Source organism: Rhineura floridana, chromosome 1, assembly GCF_030035675.1.
Source record: "Rhineura floridana isolate rRhiFlo1 chromosome 1, rRhiFlo1.hap2, whole genome shotgun sequence".
NCBI lineage: Eukaryota > Metazoa > Chordata > Lepidosauria > Squamata > Rhineuridae > Rhineura > Rhineura floridana.
In genome coordinates, this window is record NC_084480.1 from 301,341,458 (window position 1) to 301,357,886 (window position 16,429).

The following is a 16,429-nucleotide window of genomic DNA, read 5'->3' on the forward strand; positions in this document are numbered from 1 at the left end:
TGGTGGCCATTACTGCATCTTGTGGGAGCAAATTCCATAGTTTAACTATGCGCTGAGTAAAGAAGTACTTCCTTTTGTCTGTCCTGAATCTTGAAATCCTGAAACCTGAACCAGTGGGAGGAGGTAGACAGAAAGGCCACGTTTTCTTCCCTTAGTAAACCATTTGTTGATACATAGATTGCTCTTCTCAGGATTTATATCCTTCCTCCTTCATCTAGATAGTGTCAAGAGTGTGAGTGATGACTCTGTAATGGCCACATGAATGCCTGTACGCAGAAGGGCTTTATTTCCAGTAGTAATTATACAGCCACAAGAGTGGCTGTATACTATAGCCAGCATCGATGTTTGGCATTCCACAATGCTAAATTAAAAATATCCCCATGCCATTCTGCTGCTTCCCATAAGCTCATTTCAAAACAAAATCTTACAAAATTTATAGTCCTAAACTCAGAAATGCTTCCTTAACAACTCTCTAAGTTTTCATGGCGATACACAAAACATTCAGAGAGAACTGAGAGTTCAAAGTGTAAAACAAGAGAAAAAAATCCTTACCAAGGGAGGTGGTAGGCTCTCCAACACTGGAGCCATTCAAGAGGCAGCTGGACAGTCACCTGTTGGGTATGCTTTCACTTGGATTCCTGCATTAAGCAGGGAGTTGGACTCAATGGCCTTATAGGCCCCTTCCAACTCTACTGTTCTATGATTCTAAGATGCAGAGATGGCCACCAACTTGGATGGTATTAAAGAGGATCAGACGAACTCATGGAGAATAAGGCTGTCAATGGCTAGTAACCTTACATGTCTGGGTACAATAGTTGCTGGAAAATGCAGGAGGAGATAGCATCGTTGTGCTTAGATCCCATTTGTGGGCTTCCCCAAAGCATTTGCTTGGCCACTATGAGAACAGGATGCTGGACTAGATGGGCCAATTGGCCTGATCCAGCAGGGCTCTGCTTATGTGTGTGTTTGTATTTTGCATTGAAAAGATAATTTTATTGAGTTTACAATAACGATAATAAAACAAATAAACAAATATAAACAAAAACTACTTGTCACCTCCTAATAAGATCCAGGATCAAACAAACATGTTAATGAAATAATGAAATGAGAGAGAGAGAGAAATAATAATGCTCAGAAATATGAAAATTGAAAATATAATATTTTTAAATTTTGTCTTGTAAAAACCCAATCTTTCCATTACATTTTATTTCCCCACAGAATTTGTTCTGAAGCATCCGGTAGTTTCAAAGTCATTACGATTTTGAAATTTAAAAGCTATACAAATTACTTATGAAGAGTGACGCAAGCTTCCTATCTTCTTGGCATTTCTGGGGCCTTAGCTTCTTCATTAACATATTTAATAAAGTCAAGCCAAACTAAGTAAAATTAATCTTTCTGCTTATGTTCTTATGCTTTGTTGAAATTTCAGGAAGAACATACGTACCTTATATATTTAGGTACAAATACAATTAATTTCATGAAGAATATATCTTGCCTTTCCATAAGTTGGTCTTCAGGAAGGCTTAACAACTACTTAGACCAGTTCAATATACAAACAATCAGAAAACCTTACAGCCACATATAAAAGGAAATCATAACAAGAGAACAGCAGATCATCGATAGCAGCCTCCACTTTAAATGCTACTACAAGTCCAGCAATACACAGAGGTTTTCCACTGATATCTGAATGGTAATAGAGTTAAAGCTAAATGATAAATCACTGAATATCAAAACAAGCTGAACACGGCAATGCATTCTTCCTTTTTCAAGAAATCTGGCTCACAGACCTAATACTGACTCGTACATTTCATAGTCTCTTTGGCTCCACTATTGACATTTTTCTGTCTGTGCTCATGTGTCTGTATAGCTGCCAAGCGAACATAACACTTTATGCATTCAACAAAGTGGAAGCCAATGCCACAATACATCTGACACAGTTCAATCCTATGCATGTTTATTTGGAAGTAAGTCCTCCTGAATTATATCAAAAGTAAATTTAATTGTGTGTGGGATTGCTGTCTTGCAGTACAACCCTAAACACGTTTACTTGGAAGTAAGTTCCACTGTGTTCAGTGAGCCTTGTTTCCAGCTAAGTGTGTGTGGCCCTGCAGATTTACGGCACAATAACCCTATGCATGTCTGCTCAGCAACTAAGTCCCACTGAGTTGAATGGGGCTTGCTCCCAGGTAAGTGGGTATAGGATTGCAGCCTAAGGGTGCAATCCAATACATACCTACTCAGAAGTAAGCTCAATTGGATTCAGTGGGTTTACTTCTGGGGTAAGTGTGTATTGGATTTCACCGTTAGTCTTTAAGGTACCACATAGGGTTGCCAGGTTCATGGCCTGAGACTGATCCTGTATCTTTAGGAGAAGAGAAAGTCAGCCAAGTGCAGATGTTTTTGTAACTCTGTAATGGGAAAAACCACAAGGTGCAATTCTCCTTTCCCCCTGCACAACTTTTAAAGATACTGGCCTCCAAGAGGTCTTTTGCTGGAGTTAAACCACTCCAGCAATTGTCGCTCTGTGAGGAGAATAGTATTCCCTCAACAAATCTCAGCACCTTTCACAAACTACTTCCCATGATTCTTTGTGGGAAGCCACGACTGTTTAAAGTGGAATAATAGCAGAATAAATGTATGGTGTGAATGTGGCCATCTATGTGGAAGGTGATTAACAAATAAATAACAATAATAGGCTGGTGCCTTTATTGTACTGTTTCTGATGCCACAGCCTACCCAGACATAAAATTTTATTACATTTGCTTTTTTAAATTCTTGATTTTATCTATCTTTTGATTATATTATGTCTGCTGTTTTTAAAATCTGTTTTATTGCTATTTCTAATGAATAACATATACCATCTTATGTAAAAATGTTGAGGTTTTTTTAAAATTAAGAGATATATGCATTTGGAATATGAATAAGTGATGTTATTTTATGTGCATAATAAAATAGTTTATGCAAGTGGAATCTATGTGGATGGAATCCAGCAAATGAAAAGTGGGAGTGCCACTTGCAGAATTGAATTTTGTGGTCTCCCTTTTCCTCTGTAGTCCCCCCCCTTGTTGAAATCTACCTTTAAGGATTGCTCCACTCTGTAATGGCATGAAATGTAGCACATGGGGGGGGTAATGTAAGCTGGTCCATTGGGGCAAATGGGAAACTGCCCCACCAACCTCAGTTTGCCCTTAAGTCAGTCCTCACCTGCCTGCCTTCTTACAGCCAGTCCAGGGGTGGCACTGCCTGTCAGCTTCATCCTTCCCGGGCTCCGTTTTGCCCTTGTAGAATTCAACAGAGAGGAGGATGGGGACAATACTGGAATTATTTGGCTCTGCTCCATCTACTGTGGACTTCTCTGCCTTCCGCCCTACCAGTCCCAATGGACACCAGCCACCACTGCCTATTTGCCATTGGTTCTGGCTCTGGATCCACCTACTATTGGTTCCTCTGCCTTCTGCTCTACCTGTCCCTGTGAGGACCAGCGGCCACATGGGGGGGGGGCTGCAGCATGGAAGAAATAGGTAGAAATCCACTTTTCCACTTGTGCGAAGGGCACTCTAGATTCCACCCCAGATGTTTTACACATATGTTTTAAAAAACATAAACATGCATAAGACCTTTTTTTACATTTGTGAAAAACAAAGCAAAACAATGCCCTGGCTGTGGCTGCTGCAGCTGTACACCTTTTGTATGTTTGCATGCTCACTTCCACCCAGACAAAAGAACATTTGGAAAAGATTGCAGTAAAGATAGAAAAACCTCTGCAGGATCATGAACAACCAACAATGCAAGAATCGAAACAGGATTTCAGGGGCTTAGAAAGTGGTGTCATCACTTGCAGAGAACCAAACAGCCCTTGGCCAAGAGGAAATCTAGGTCTTAGTCAGCCAGAGTTGCTGCCTGTTGAAAAACTACCTAACTGAAAACCTAAAATTAGGTGTGTAAGTCTAGAATCATGGTTGCCAGGTGTAAAACAAACAAACAAAACCACAAACCCTGCTTCTGTGCTTTGAAGAACAGCTTGACGTGCAGAAATTAAGCAGGTAAAAGACATAAGAACAGCCCAGCTGGATCAGGCTGAAGGCCCATTGACAGGGCCAGTGCCAAAGGGTGGCCAGGTCATGCCCTGGCCGAGGGCTCCTGAGGCCCAGAGGGATCCCTGAAGGGCCTCTCCTTAGGGTGTGGACGTAGCTCTCCCCTTCTGCGATCACTGGCATGGTTGACTCCTGACCCTGCCACAGATCACAGAGACAAAGCTCCCAGCCCCCCCCTACAGACTATGTGGGCCTGCGGCACCCGCCCACTCCACCTACCCCTCCTCCCTTTTGGGAATGCCCTGCACATGCAGCTGCCATCAACCAAGATGGCAGCAGAGACTTCAATAAGGGGCTGATGCCCCACCGCCATCTTGATTGATGACAGGCATATGAGCACACGCCGCATAGTGAGCATATGTGCCATCAACAAAGATGGCGGTGGGGGTATCAGCTCCTTAGAGAAGCCTCCACCGCCATCTTGGTTGATTCACAGAAAAAGAGAAGAGGTGGTTAGAGTGGTTCTGGATGGTCTGTAGGGGGAGCTGGGAGCAGGGAACCTGGGGCACACTGGTGTCCAAGGGCCCAGTCATGCCTGGCTCCGGCCCTGCCCATCTAGTCCAGCATCCTGTTCTCACAGTAGGCGACCAGATGCCTATGGGAATCCCCAAAGAAGGAGCTGTTGGGCTGCTGTGACTAATAGGCAATACTGCTTCTAGTTGTTTTCCATAAAGCCTGCAAGTTTGGAGAAGCAACACTGTTATGTCTTTGCTGGCTTGAGAGCAGACACTCCAAGGCCAGCCGTTGTCATGGTAACGTGAGATAGCAACTGGGAAAGTTCTAACAGAGTCTGTGAGTTAGTTCTTCTGTATATTGCCTCTGAACTGAGAGGTTGTCTTCTGTGTTTACCTTTGGAGAGAGATGTACCAGAAGAGGGGGGATGACTGAAGAATCTCTACATGTATTTACTCTTAAGCCTGTTGGCCTTAATGTCTTAATAAAGACTCTTAACCTGATCTAATGCATCTGAGAAGTTTCTTGCTCAACTTAACTCTAACGTAACGTATGCTGTTTCACGCAAGAACCGCCACCATCAACAGAGTTATGGGCCCAGATCCACAGCGCGTTACACAGGAGTAAGTGGCTGGTCTGAACGGCAGACGGAGATCCAGAGGGCAGCATGATTGATTGAGCCAGACAGAGGTAAGCAACATGGCTGTAAACCTGTCTGGGGGAGGCTTGCCAATGGAAAGATTGACGGAAAAGAATTACGCCAGCTGGAAGCCGAGGATGCGGGCTTTGCTGATTAAAGAGGATTTATGGGACATTATAGATGGACCCCCTCCGGCGGTATTGACTGCGGCCTGGATGCGTAGAGATCAGAAGGCGCAGGCTTTTATACTTCTGGCTCTATCTGACTCTCAACTGCTACACGTGAGAGATGTTACAAACGCCAAACAGATGTGGGACGTGTTGGAGGCTCTACATGTGCAACAGACTGCGGGATCTAGATTGTGTTTGGCACGGAAGCTGTATCAAATGCGCTTCACGGGTGAGTGCGACATGAGTGAGCATCTCACGGAATTCAGACGCCTGTTTGCTGAGTTGACGGATCGTGGCGTCGAACACAGTGAGCTTCAGAAGACTTATTTGATCCTGGCTTCGCTCGATGGGACTTGGAATAATATGGTCATGGCTTTCGAAGCCATGCCTGATGGAGGTTTGAACGTTGCGTTTATTGAGGAAAAACTCCCAGGAATGGCAGCGGAGACAAGAGGCGAAAAGTGCTGAGGAAAAGCAAAGAGCCACGCTGAAAGAAGAAAGCAGCAGACAGGAAAATAAGCGAGAACAGCAATGGCTGAAGGCTTGTTATGCCTGTGGGGCTCGTGGACATCTTCAAGAGACTGTGCAGTCAAGCGAACCTCCAGGGACGGAGGCTTGAAGCAGGGCAGTGTGAACTTTGTTTGTAAACAGAAGTCTCAAGATTTAGGACCTGTTGACTGGATTGTTGACAGCGGGGCGAGCCATATATTAATCACAGACAGAAGTTTGTTTTATACTTCAGAAGACGTGCAGTACTTTGTGCAACTAGCGGATGGATCGCAGAAGAATGTGGAGGCTCGAGGGCTGGTGAGATTTGACAAGTTGGGAATACTGTCAGATTGTTTGTTTGTACCAGAACTGAATCATAACATGTTGTCTGTGAGAAAACTGGTGAGTTGTGATTTTTCTGTATTGTTCCACAAAGACAAATGTTATGTAATGAGGGGAGATCAAGTGTGTTTGCAGGGAAGCCTTAATGATTCACAGTTTGTAATACAGAGCAGTCAAGCAGGGTGTGCTGTGTTAAATGCTGAGGCACAGGTACATCAGGGCTGCGTCCATGAATGGCATCAAAGGCTGGGGCATGCAAACCTTGACACGATTAAGAAAACCCCAATGCATAGTGAAAACATGAAGTTGAAGGATTGTGGACAGTTAATGGATTGTGATTCTTGTCATAAAGCTAAAATGACTATTGCACCAATTAACTGGGAGGCTGAAAGAACCACAACAGCTCCCTACCAGCTAGTTCATGTTGATTTATCAGGGCCAATAAATGCTTCACGAGGAGGTGCGAGATTCTTCATGGTACTGGTGGATGATTTTTCAAGATACACTAATGTTTATTTGCTGAAGCAGAAAAGTGAAGCTGAGCAAAAGCTGAAACTGTTCATTAAGAGAATCGAAACTCAACATGGCACCACAGTGGGGGCTATACGCTCGGACCAGGGGGGGAATTCACGAATAAAGCATTGAGTGACTTCCTTGAGAGTAAGGGAATAAAACAGAATTTCACTGCTCCATACAGCCCGTTTTCCAATGGAACTGCAGAGAGAAAAAACAGGGTGCTGCAGGAAGCAATGAGAGCCATGTTAATGGATTGCAGTTTAGGGAATTCTTTCTGGGCAGAGGCAATTCTTTATGCGAATTATATTCACAACAGGGTGTTTCATAGTGCTCTTGGAATGTCTCCTTATGAGAAAATCACTGGTAGAAAGCCTAAAATACAACACATTCAAAAATTCGGGGCAAGATGCTGGGTCCACATTTCACAGGGAAAAAGAAGAGGCAAGCTTGCGCCCAGAGCACTGCAAGGTTTTGTTTTGGGATTTCAAAATGCATATTTCAGAGTTTGGTGTCCAGAAACACAGCAATTAGTTCTGAGCAGAAGCATTAAAGTCTCAGAAAAGCCTTGGGATCAAAGGGAAACAGTCATTCTTACAGGGTCAGATGACACACAAGCACAATCATTTAAGCCAAATCTAGACATTAAGGTGGAGGGCACACATATTCCACTCAGGGATGCGTTAAATGATCTCATTTGTGGGAAACGTAGATCAAAGAAACGCAAGGCTGAGGAAATGGAATCTTCTGCACAGGCTGTGCCAAGTACCAGCTCAAGTGGGGGGGATGGAAGAGCAGAAACTCTAGTGCCTTTAAGACGTTCTACAAGATCAAACATAGGGAAACCGCCTGAAAGATTTACTGTGGGATTAGTGGCCAGTCCAGGGATGCACAAGGTGGTTGAGATGGATCCTGATACACTGTATTTGACTTGTGTACAACCAAAGTTTGATTGAATAAAGTTCTAGCTAAATGTACAGAGATGTTTTGAAATGTACTGCAATGTACTGAGATGTAATTTGGATCTCTATGATGCACTGTATTGAAATGTATTACCTTTGTATTGTAGAAATGTATTGCTGAAATGGAAATGTTATAGATGCAATGGAAAGCTTTGCAGTCTTAATGGAAAAGGGGGAATATGTTGGGCTGCTGTGACTAATGGGCAATACTGCTTCTAGTTGTTTTCCATAAAGCCTGCATGTTTGTAGAAGCAACACTGTTATGTCTTTGCTGGCTTGAGAGCAGACACTCCAAGGCCAGCCATTGTCATGGTAACATGAGATAGCAACTGGGAAAGTTCTAACAGAGTCTGTGAGTTAGTTCTTCTGTATATTGCCTCTGAACTGAGAGGTTGTCTTCTGTGTTTACCTTTGGAGAGAGATGTACCAGAAGAGGGGGGATGACTGAAGAATCTCTACATGTATTTACTCTTAAGCCTGTTGGCCTTAATGTCTTAATAAAGACTCTTAACCTGATCTAATGCATCTGAGAAGTTTCTTGCTCAACTTAACTCCAACGTAACGTATGCTGTTTCACGCAAGAACCGCCACCATCAACAGGAGCACTCTCCATATTCGTGATTCCCAGTAACTGGTATTCAGAGGCTAGGGATGGGGGAGAAATTTGATTCAGTTCACATTTAAAGCTGAATTTATCAAATTCGCACTTTCCAGAACAGTATGAGAACTGGCACACAGCACTTATCTGAATTTTGCGGTACAGTTCTCCAACCACACAATATTTACGGAAATGCATTTATTTGAGGAAAGTGCACATAAAAAAGAATATATCCATGAAAATAATGTTATGTTAGGAGAAATTGCTTGCAAAACTGTGTTTATTAGGAGAAATTCACACTAAAATGCTTAAGAATTTTCATGAGGATTTTTTTAAAAAAATTGCAAATAGTTGCAGAAATGCAGAGAACTGAATTTAAGATTGAAACAATGAGACACTGAGAGAACCAAAATGGCCCGATTTTTCCATCCGTATCAGAGACATACTGCCTCCGACAGTGGAAGTGTTTCCCACCATTTATATTCATGCCAGGAACAACATCCTTGGGTTAAATTTTGCATGCTGGACTACAGTTAAAGCCACAGGGTCAGTAAAAAAATAGCTGGCAACCCTAACAAGAACTTATGGCACTATTTCTTTGGATGGAACCTCCATATTCAGAGGCTGTAAACTTTTGAATACCAGAGGGATCTTCCTATGAACTGAATAATACTTTTGTCCAACAGGGGTGTAGTCATCCAGGGTCATGGGGGCTCAGACCCATTACTTTTTTGGAAGTACAAGCCAATCATCATGAAAGGAAGCATATTAGCCACTGCGAAGAGTCCTTGTCCTTTCATTCTGATTGGATCCAATCAGAGTGAAAGGAGATGAGTTAGCCACTGAGAAGACTCTTCTCAGTAGCTAACTCACAGGCTCCCCTTTCATGTTGATTGGCTCCTAGGGATGTCTGTTGTAGCAGAGTGTGGACTCGGAGACGATACGGAAAGCAAGGGAGATGACGGAAAGTGAAAAGGGGTTGTGGTGTGACTATCATGAAGGGACCCTGTACTTCTGCATTTGCCGCTACACTACTGTTGTCCAATGAAGGACTTGATGCAATCAAAAAGTTTGCCCATCTTTAATCTACAGTGGAGAACGGGGAACCTGTGGCCCTCCAGATGTTGTTGGGAGGCCATCAGCTGCAACTACCATGGGCCAAAGGTCGGGGATGATGAGAATTTGAGATCCAACAGTGTCTGGAAGGCCAGAGGCTTTCCACCCCTGACAAACAGGTACAGGTTGGTCTAATAAATCTTTGTGCCAATTCTCTGCTTCTGTTTCTGTGGGAACAATGTAAATTCCATCTAAGTAATAAAAACAAAAGGGAATCTTGTGGCACCTGAAACACATGATGGATTAATGAGGCATAAGCCACAATAAGCCTTGTCTGTCTTAAAGGGGCCACAAGACTCCATGTTGGGCCCCATCTGCAATGGACACTTAACAGCAGTATCATGCCACATGGCTTCCCCAAAAGAATCCTGGGAACTGTCATTGGTTAAGGTGCTGAGAGTTGTTAGGAGACTCCTATTCCCCTCAAAGAACTACAATTCCCAGAGTGGTTTAACAATCAATTCCTCTTCCCAGGGAATTCTGGGAATTATAGTTCTGTGAGGGGAATAGGGGTCTCCTAACAACTCTCAGCACCCTTCACAAACGATAGTTCCCAGGATTCTTTTGGGGAAGCTGTGACTGCTTAGAGTGGAATAATACTGCTTTGCAAGAGATGAACACGGCTGCCTGCCCCTGAGCAGTATGCATGATAGATTTGGTTGAGATAGGATATGGACCCTTTCCCTGCGAAAAGGACAGTCTCTGTTCCTGTATGATGTGAAAAATGTCCCAAAGAACTTCTGCTGACCTTATCAAAAGGTGAAGGTTTACTTTATGAAGGCAGCCATAAGGTTGGAAGGTGTTAATGATTGCCCAAGTGTTGGAGCCCCTTTGAGCTTTCTGTCAGTCCACCCCCCACCATCTGTTTTACTTCAGTTTGTTAACACAGCTGGAAATATTGATATGTAACACTCACACACACATGCACATGCGCACGCACGCACACACACAGTCCCAAAGTCTTTAAAATCTAATTGTGGCTCCCAGCTGTGCAGCTAAAACAATTAGAGAGAATGTGTTGTCGGAGAAACAAAGACAATAAATGCATCCTTTTGGAAGGGGAGAGAAGTGCCTTGAACCTCTTGTGTGATCAATCCTGGTGCACCTTAGAGAGACAATGACAGCCACCCGATCGATATAGAATGGAGATTTGGGGTGTGGGTGGTGAGAGGAACAGGGGCCCCTGATCCCCAAACAAATCCAAGATTATGCAGCTTTCTGTGCCTTCTGGGCTTAAAGATAACACTTAAAAATAAAAAAAACAATGCCTTTTGTTTTCAGTCACTGCATCTTCTACCAGCTGTAGGCCGGGTCACAACAACCCGGATATCAATGCTGGCGGCGTCTGCTCTTTTGCCATTTAACTCCTGTGGCAGTTGAGCTCCCAGATAGCTCCCAGGAAGGATGGCTGTGGCTGTCAGACTAGTTCCAGGAAGACTCAGTTTCAGATCCTGTATGCTGGGTAACCTTGGGCCAGTTCTTCTCTCTCAGGCCTGACCTCTACTGTCACAGGGTTGTTGTGAGGATAAAATGTGGAGGGAGGGAGTAACCATGTTAAGCTTTCTGTAGGTTGGGTGTGTGTGTGGGGGTAAAAACATAACAACAAAAACGGTGTTACTTATGCAAATTAACATGATTTCTCTAATTATGTGTAAGATAGTTTGCCTTTTAATATAATATATTTTGCTTTTATGGAGAAGGGTTCATCTTGGCCAAGGGAAAGGCAGGGCACTGATGCCTTACTGCGTGGACCCTTGGAAATCGAGCCCAGTAAATCCTCTGGCTTCTGAGATTTCACCAGCTATTGACCAGCTCAATGGATTCCTGCACTGAGCAGGGGGTTGGACTTGATGGCCTTATAGGCCCCTTCCAACTCTATGATTCTATGACTATACATTTTCAGCCCAAACCATAAGGATTATGAACTTGCTATTGTAAAAAATGAAAAGGAACATCAACAACAACATGTTGAAATGTTGAATTTCATGGCCAATATCAAACTCTCTGACCTTTATGTGCCAATACAGAATCATGATATACAATGCAGAATCATGAAATACATGCTGTAATATGTCAATAACAGTTTTTTTTCAAAAGATCATTTATAGCACTTTTATCACACCTTTTTCCCAAGATGTTCAGGGCAGCATACATCGTCCACCCTTTTAACCTAACAATAACCTCAACCAGGGGCCCGCCTATATGACTGTATAATCTGCAGTGTTATTGCTTTGTGTCCTCATTAATTCACCATCATCCATATGATGTTGCAAGCTAGTACAGATTTTTGCGTTCACAAATCTGCATTAGAAATACCACCAAAAACCCGATATGCTTTACTAAACCGACAATCGCATTAACATCCATGCGCTCAGATGCAATGCCGCAGACTTTCTTGCAATAGCTGGTCCATGGACATTCCTCCATCATATGCCAAACCTCCTGTCTCCTTCCCACCCAACAGCACATCCACAAACCTGCACTCTTCTGAAAAAGCACGTGAAAAGCAAACAACCATTATGCACCAATCACTGAAAAGGGGTGGACTTAGGGTGGTAGACAATGCTAAAGCAATTTAGACAACAACAAAAAAGGCCACATGTATGGATGCTTGAAAATTGAGTTTTCACAATAATCAGACCACAAACAGGACATGTATGGATCTCAAGGCCACCAACCGAATATGGAAATCATGGATTTTGCAGTTAGGTATGGATGGGCCCTAGGATTAGAGAGAAAGAGAGAAGTCACCCAGTGAGTTTAAGGATTGAGCAGGTATTTCAATTTGAGTCTCCACTTTCTTTAAACCCAAAACTCCAGCCTAACTACACTAGCTCATGCTTATCAGTGAGGAATACTTTGCCTTCCAGTCTACCACCTTCTCCAACCCAGTGCCCTCCAGATGTTTTGGACTTCAACTCCCATCAGCCCCAGCCAGCATGGCCAATGGTCAGGAATGATGAGAGTTGTAGTCCAAGACAACTGGGGGGCACTAGGGTGGGGAAGGCTGATTTAATCCAAGCAGGGAATATTTTTGTACAAAGGGAAACACTCAAAACTGTAATTCCCCATCTGCACTCTGACGTCTTCTCCTCCAAGAAAAACTTTACCCTGTGATTCATCTGAATGTGTACACCAGACTTTGCAATTGCAAACATCAACACTTGGAAAATGAAAACAAACAAACAAAACTCTGTCTGATAATCAGCTTCTGGAGCTGGTATTCATATGGCTACCCGCATGTGATAGCTGCAGGAAAAGCCTGTGTTTTGTTTCAGCTGGAGTGAGAACTAAGAAGCTAAGTCAGGGGTCAGGAATACGTGGCTCTCCAGATGTGTTGGACTCCCAATTCCCATCAGCGGCAGCCAGCATGGTCAATGGTCAGGGATGATGGAAGTTGTAGGGCCATACCTCTGGGCTATGTCAATAGTTTCATGGGAAACATGTTTTTACTTTTATTTTATTTTTAGGAGATATCTGAAGGGAGGAACACAGAGAGATAGGTGTTAGCACCACAAAAGCTCTCATCAAGCTTTCAGTATGAATACATGAAAGGGGTCTCATGTATGAATGGGAACCTCTATCTTCAAGACACATTGGCCACACACCCTGGCTAGCACATAATCTGTGTCAGTCTGGAGGGGTCCCTATACACTTATGGATATATGCATATAGGATTCCCTCCACTGAGATGCTAACCTTGGCCAATCAGGAATACTACATTTGTATCTTCACATGTACGGCCCCCTTCAGACTGGTGCCAATCCCACATCAGCCATGGTTAGGGATGCTGATTTTTCCAATCTTAAAATCCAGATCGCCACATTTCTGTACCAGGTTACATTTTTAAAACAAAAGATGTCTTCATGAAAATTCATCAGCATTTTAGTGTGTATTTCTTCTAATACCCACATTTTTGCATGCAATTTTGCCGATATGTGCACATTTTTGCAAAGCAATTTCCCCTAATCTAACAGATTTTTGTATGTCATTTTCACGAATATATGCACTTTTATGCACGCTTTCCTCTAGTATATGCATACACATTGTTGTACACATTTGGTTGGAGAAATGCACCACACAATTTGGAGAAGAGCGAAACGGGTAGGTTCACATTAAAATCTGAACAAAACTGAATTTCTTCCCCATTTCTAGCCAGGGCACGACTGATGTGTTGGTGTCTGCGGATGGAGCTAGCTCACTGGTCCAAAAGCACACCTTCATGCATTCATCTGAACCCCTGAAAAGAGCTATAGGTGTTCAGGGATGGAGTCCCAGGCAAAGAATGAAAGGAGCCCATTAAGAGAACAGCTGAGCTTTGTGATGGAGTTTCCTGGAAAAAATCTCAACCTTGCGCCATTTCCAGTTGTTATTAGAGAGTAATTAAGTGCTTGCGGCTAGGAAGGGAAGCATAGATCTAATTGTCGTCATTTAATTAGATTTTGACATGAGAGAAGAAAAGTTTCACTTTGAACCTGGCTTGAGAAACCATGTGTAGCAACTACAGCATTGTCTGTGTTTCTCTTACCGACAGATTCCCATGTTAAGATCACACACACAGCTTGGGGGAGGATTAGTTCTCATCCAGTTGTTTAAACCAAGATGGCATCCAGATTTATTTTCCTTGTTAATTAACAACTGCAAAACTCGGGGTTTATTCATCCATCTGTGTGGACAAAAGTGCAGCGTTGTCAGCAGGCTGCACATGTTAACATCTGCTGGCTTATGTGTTGATTACTGGGAAGGCTTATCGACAGTATTTACTACCCTGTGGTTTTGAAAGACTTGTAGCTGTTAAACAGTTGGGGGTTGTGGCACCCTGAACCTCAGGATCCTTGGGTTTCCTGTTGTAAGCTTTTACCTTGGGCCATCATGGTACCTTTGGGACAAAAGGGCATGTGGTTGTTACCCAGTTTTTATATGAAATAGTTGAAATTGGAAGGAGAGAGGAGAGAATTACTGTTCTTCTCCAAAGGCTTGTACATACCCTTGGTTTTCCTGATGTGGGATTTTTCTCTCCCTCCTTTCTGGTTCTTTTTCATTCTTTACATGTGCATTTATAGGCTTTTGTTCTAGCTGCTGGCTTTTATGTGCTTGAAAAAGGCCTTTTGTTATTCAAATGTGCCTAGCATAACTGTTCCTCATAAAGTTTATAAAGAATGCCCAAATACCACAACTTATCATAAAATGGTAGTGAGTTATTATAGTTAATGATCAGGGGTGTAGTTGTCTAGGGTCTCGGGGGGTCTTAGTCCCCCTACTTTTTGGGAGCAAGGTCCCTATGTCTCCAACATCATACAAGCCAATCAGCATGAAAGGGGTGTCTGTTAGCCACTGAGAAGAACCTTCTAACATGCTTCCTTGTCCTTTCCTGCTGATTGGTGCCAATCAGAGTGAAAGGAGGTTTGAGAGCCACTGAGAAGACTCAGTAGCTAACACATTCCCCTTTCATGCTGATTGGCTTCTAGGGAAGGACTGACGAGTGTGGAGGTGATGATGAAGAGAAAGAAAGCGAGGGGACATGGCTGTGAGGGGGCATTGCATGACTGTCATGAAGGGACCCTGCACTTCTGGATTTGCCACTACACTACTGTTCATTATTGTGTTTATAATATTGGCTTGCATTACATTTTATTATATTGTTATGAGGATGGGGGTTGGAATGGGTGATTCCTGTGGGTCCCCTTTCCAGCCTCTGATTTGGAATACTGTGCCTTGGGGCTGGCTCTACTAGCCGGATGAATGAGCCAGGAAGATCCTTTTGTCATCGAAACTCTTCAGGAGAGCCTCCCCCCCCTCCTGGAGCCTAGGAGAGGTTTGTGTTTTTAGTTGTGTCTAGAGAAAGGCTGGTAACTGGAGACAGGCAGAGAGACTGGCTCTCTGCACCATGGCATTTGGGGTGCCTCCTGTAATACAGATGGAAAAGCTGGATATTGGACTGCTGATGCCTTGAACCCCTCCATCTTAAGCTCAGGTTGGAATGTGTATAAATAAATAAATAAACCATATTTCATAAAGACACTGCAGTCTCTGCTGACCTTCTTCCCAAAGGAAACCAAACCCTGGGTGAGCGCAGGGACCCCTGAAATCTCACCGCTCTGAGATTGGGGAGGCACGCAACAATATTAACATTATCACTATAGTGTACTTGATTGTATTTGGTGCTATTGATTGGTATTAACCTAGAATTAATTTGAATAAGGAAATATGAAGATGCAAATATGTTGGGAAACTGATAGGTATGACTAGGTTTTTGAATATTGAGTTGATTATATAAATATTATCAGTCCCTTATTGGGAAGGGCTGTAGCTCAGTGGTGGAGCACCTTCCTTGCATGCAGGTGGTCCCAGATTCAATCTCAAGAATCTCCCCATAGGGCTGGGAGACTCCTGCCTGAAAACATGGAGAACTGCTGCCAGTCAGTGTGGACAATACTGGGCTCAATGGACCAAGTGGTCTGACTCAGCATAAGGCAGCTACCTATGTTCCCTTGATGATTCTCCTTGATTACAAATTTGGATGGAAAATAAATGTAATTTCATATATATATTCATATACATACATTTAAATAAAAATTGGAAAAAGAGAGATACTTTAATCAAAGTTGCAAAAGTAATATTGCTGGGGAAAAATCTTCTGTATGTGGAGCTGAGGAATAAAATGAAAACTGCGGTGAACAAAATAAAATTAACTGTGCCCACCTTTTTCCTGATCACCACCTCAGTGATTTCCATTTTATAGATCAGAAATCAAGTCCAGGAAAAAATATTTGGCCAAGTACATTGCTACAATGATGGCTGCTGAATAGGTGGCTTTGTAAAATAATGCTGGCTTGCTAATGGATTTTAGGATCAGAGCATTACTGTGTGAAAAGATATGGAGCAGAGCAAAGCAGGATCTTATCCACCTATCCACAGTAGACTAGCTGGGAGGAACGGCGGGATATAAATCAAATAATAAATAAATAAATAAATAAATAAATATTTTGCAGATCAGAAAAGGCCAAAATGCACCGAGTAAAACAAGCCTTCATTGCTTATTATGATGGTGA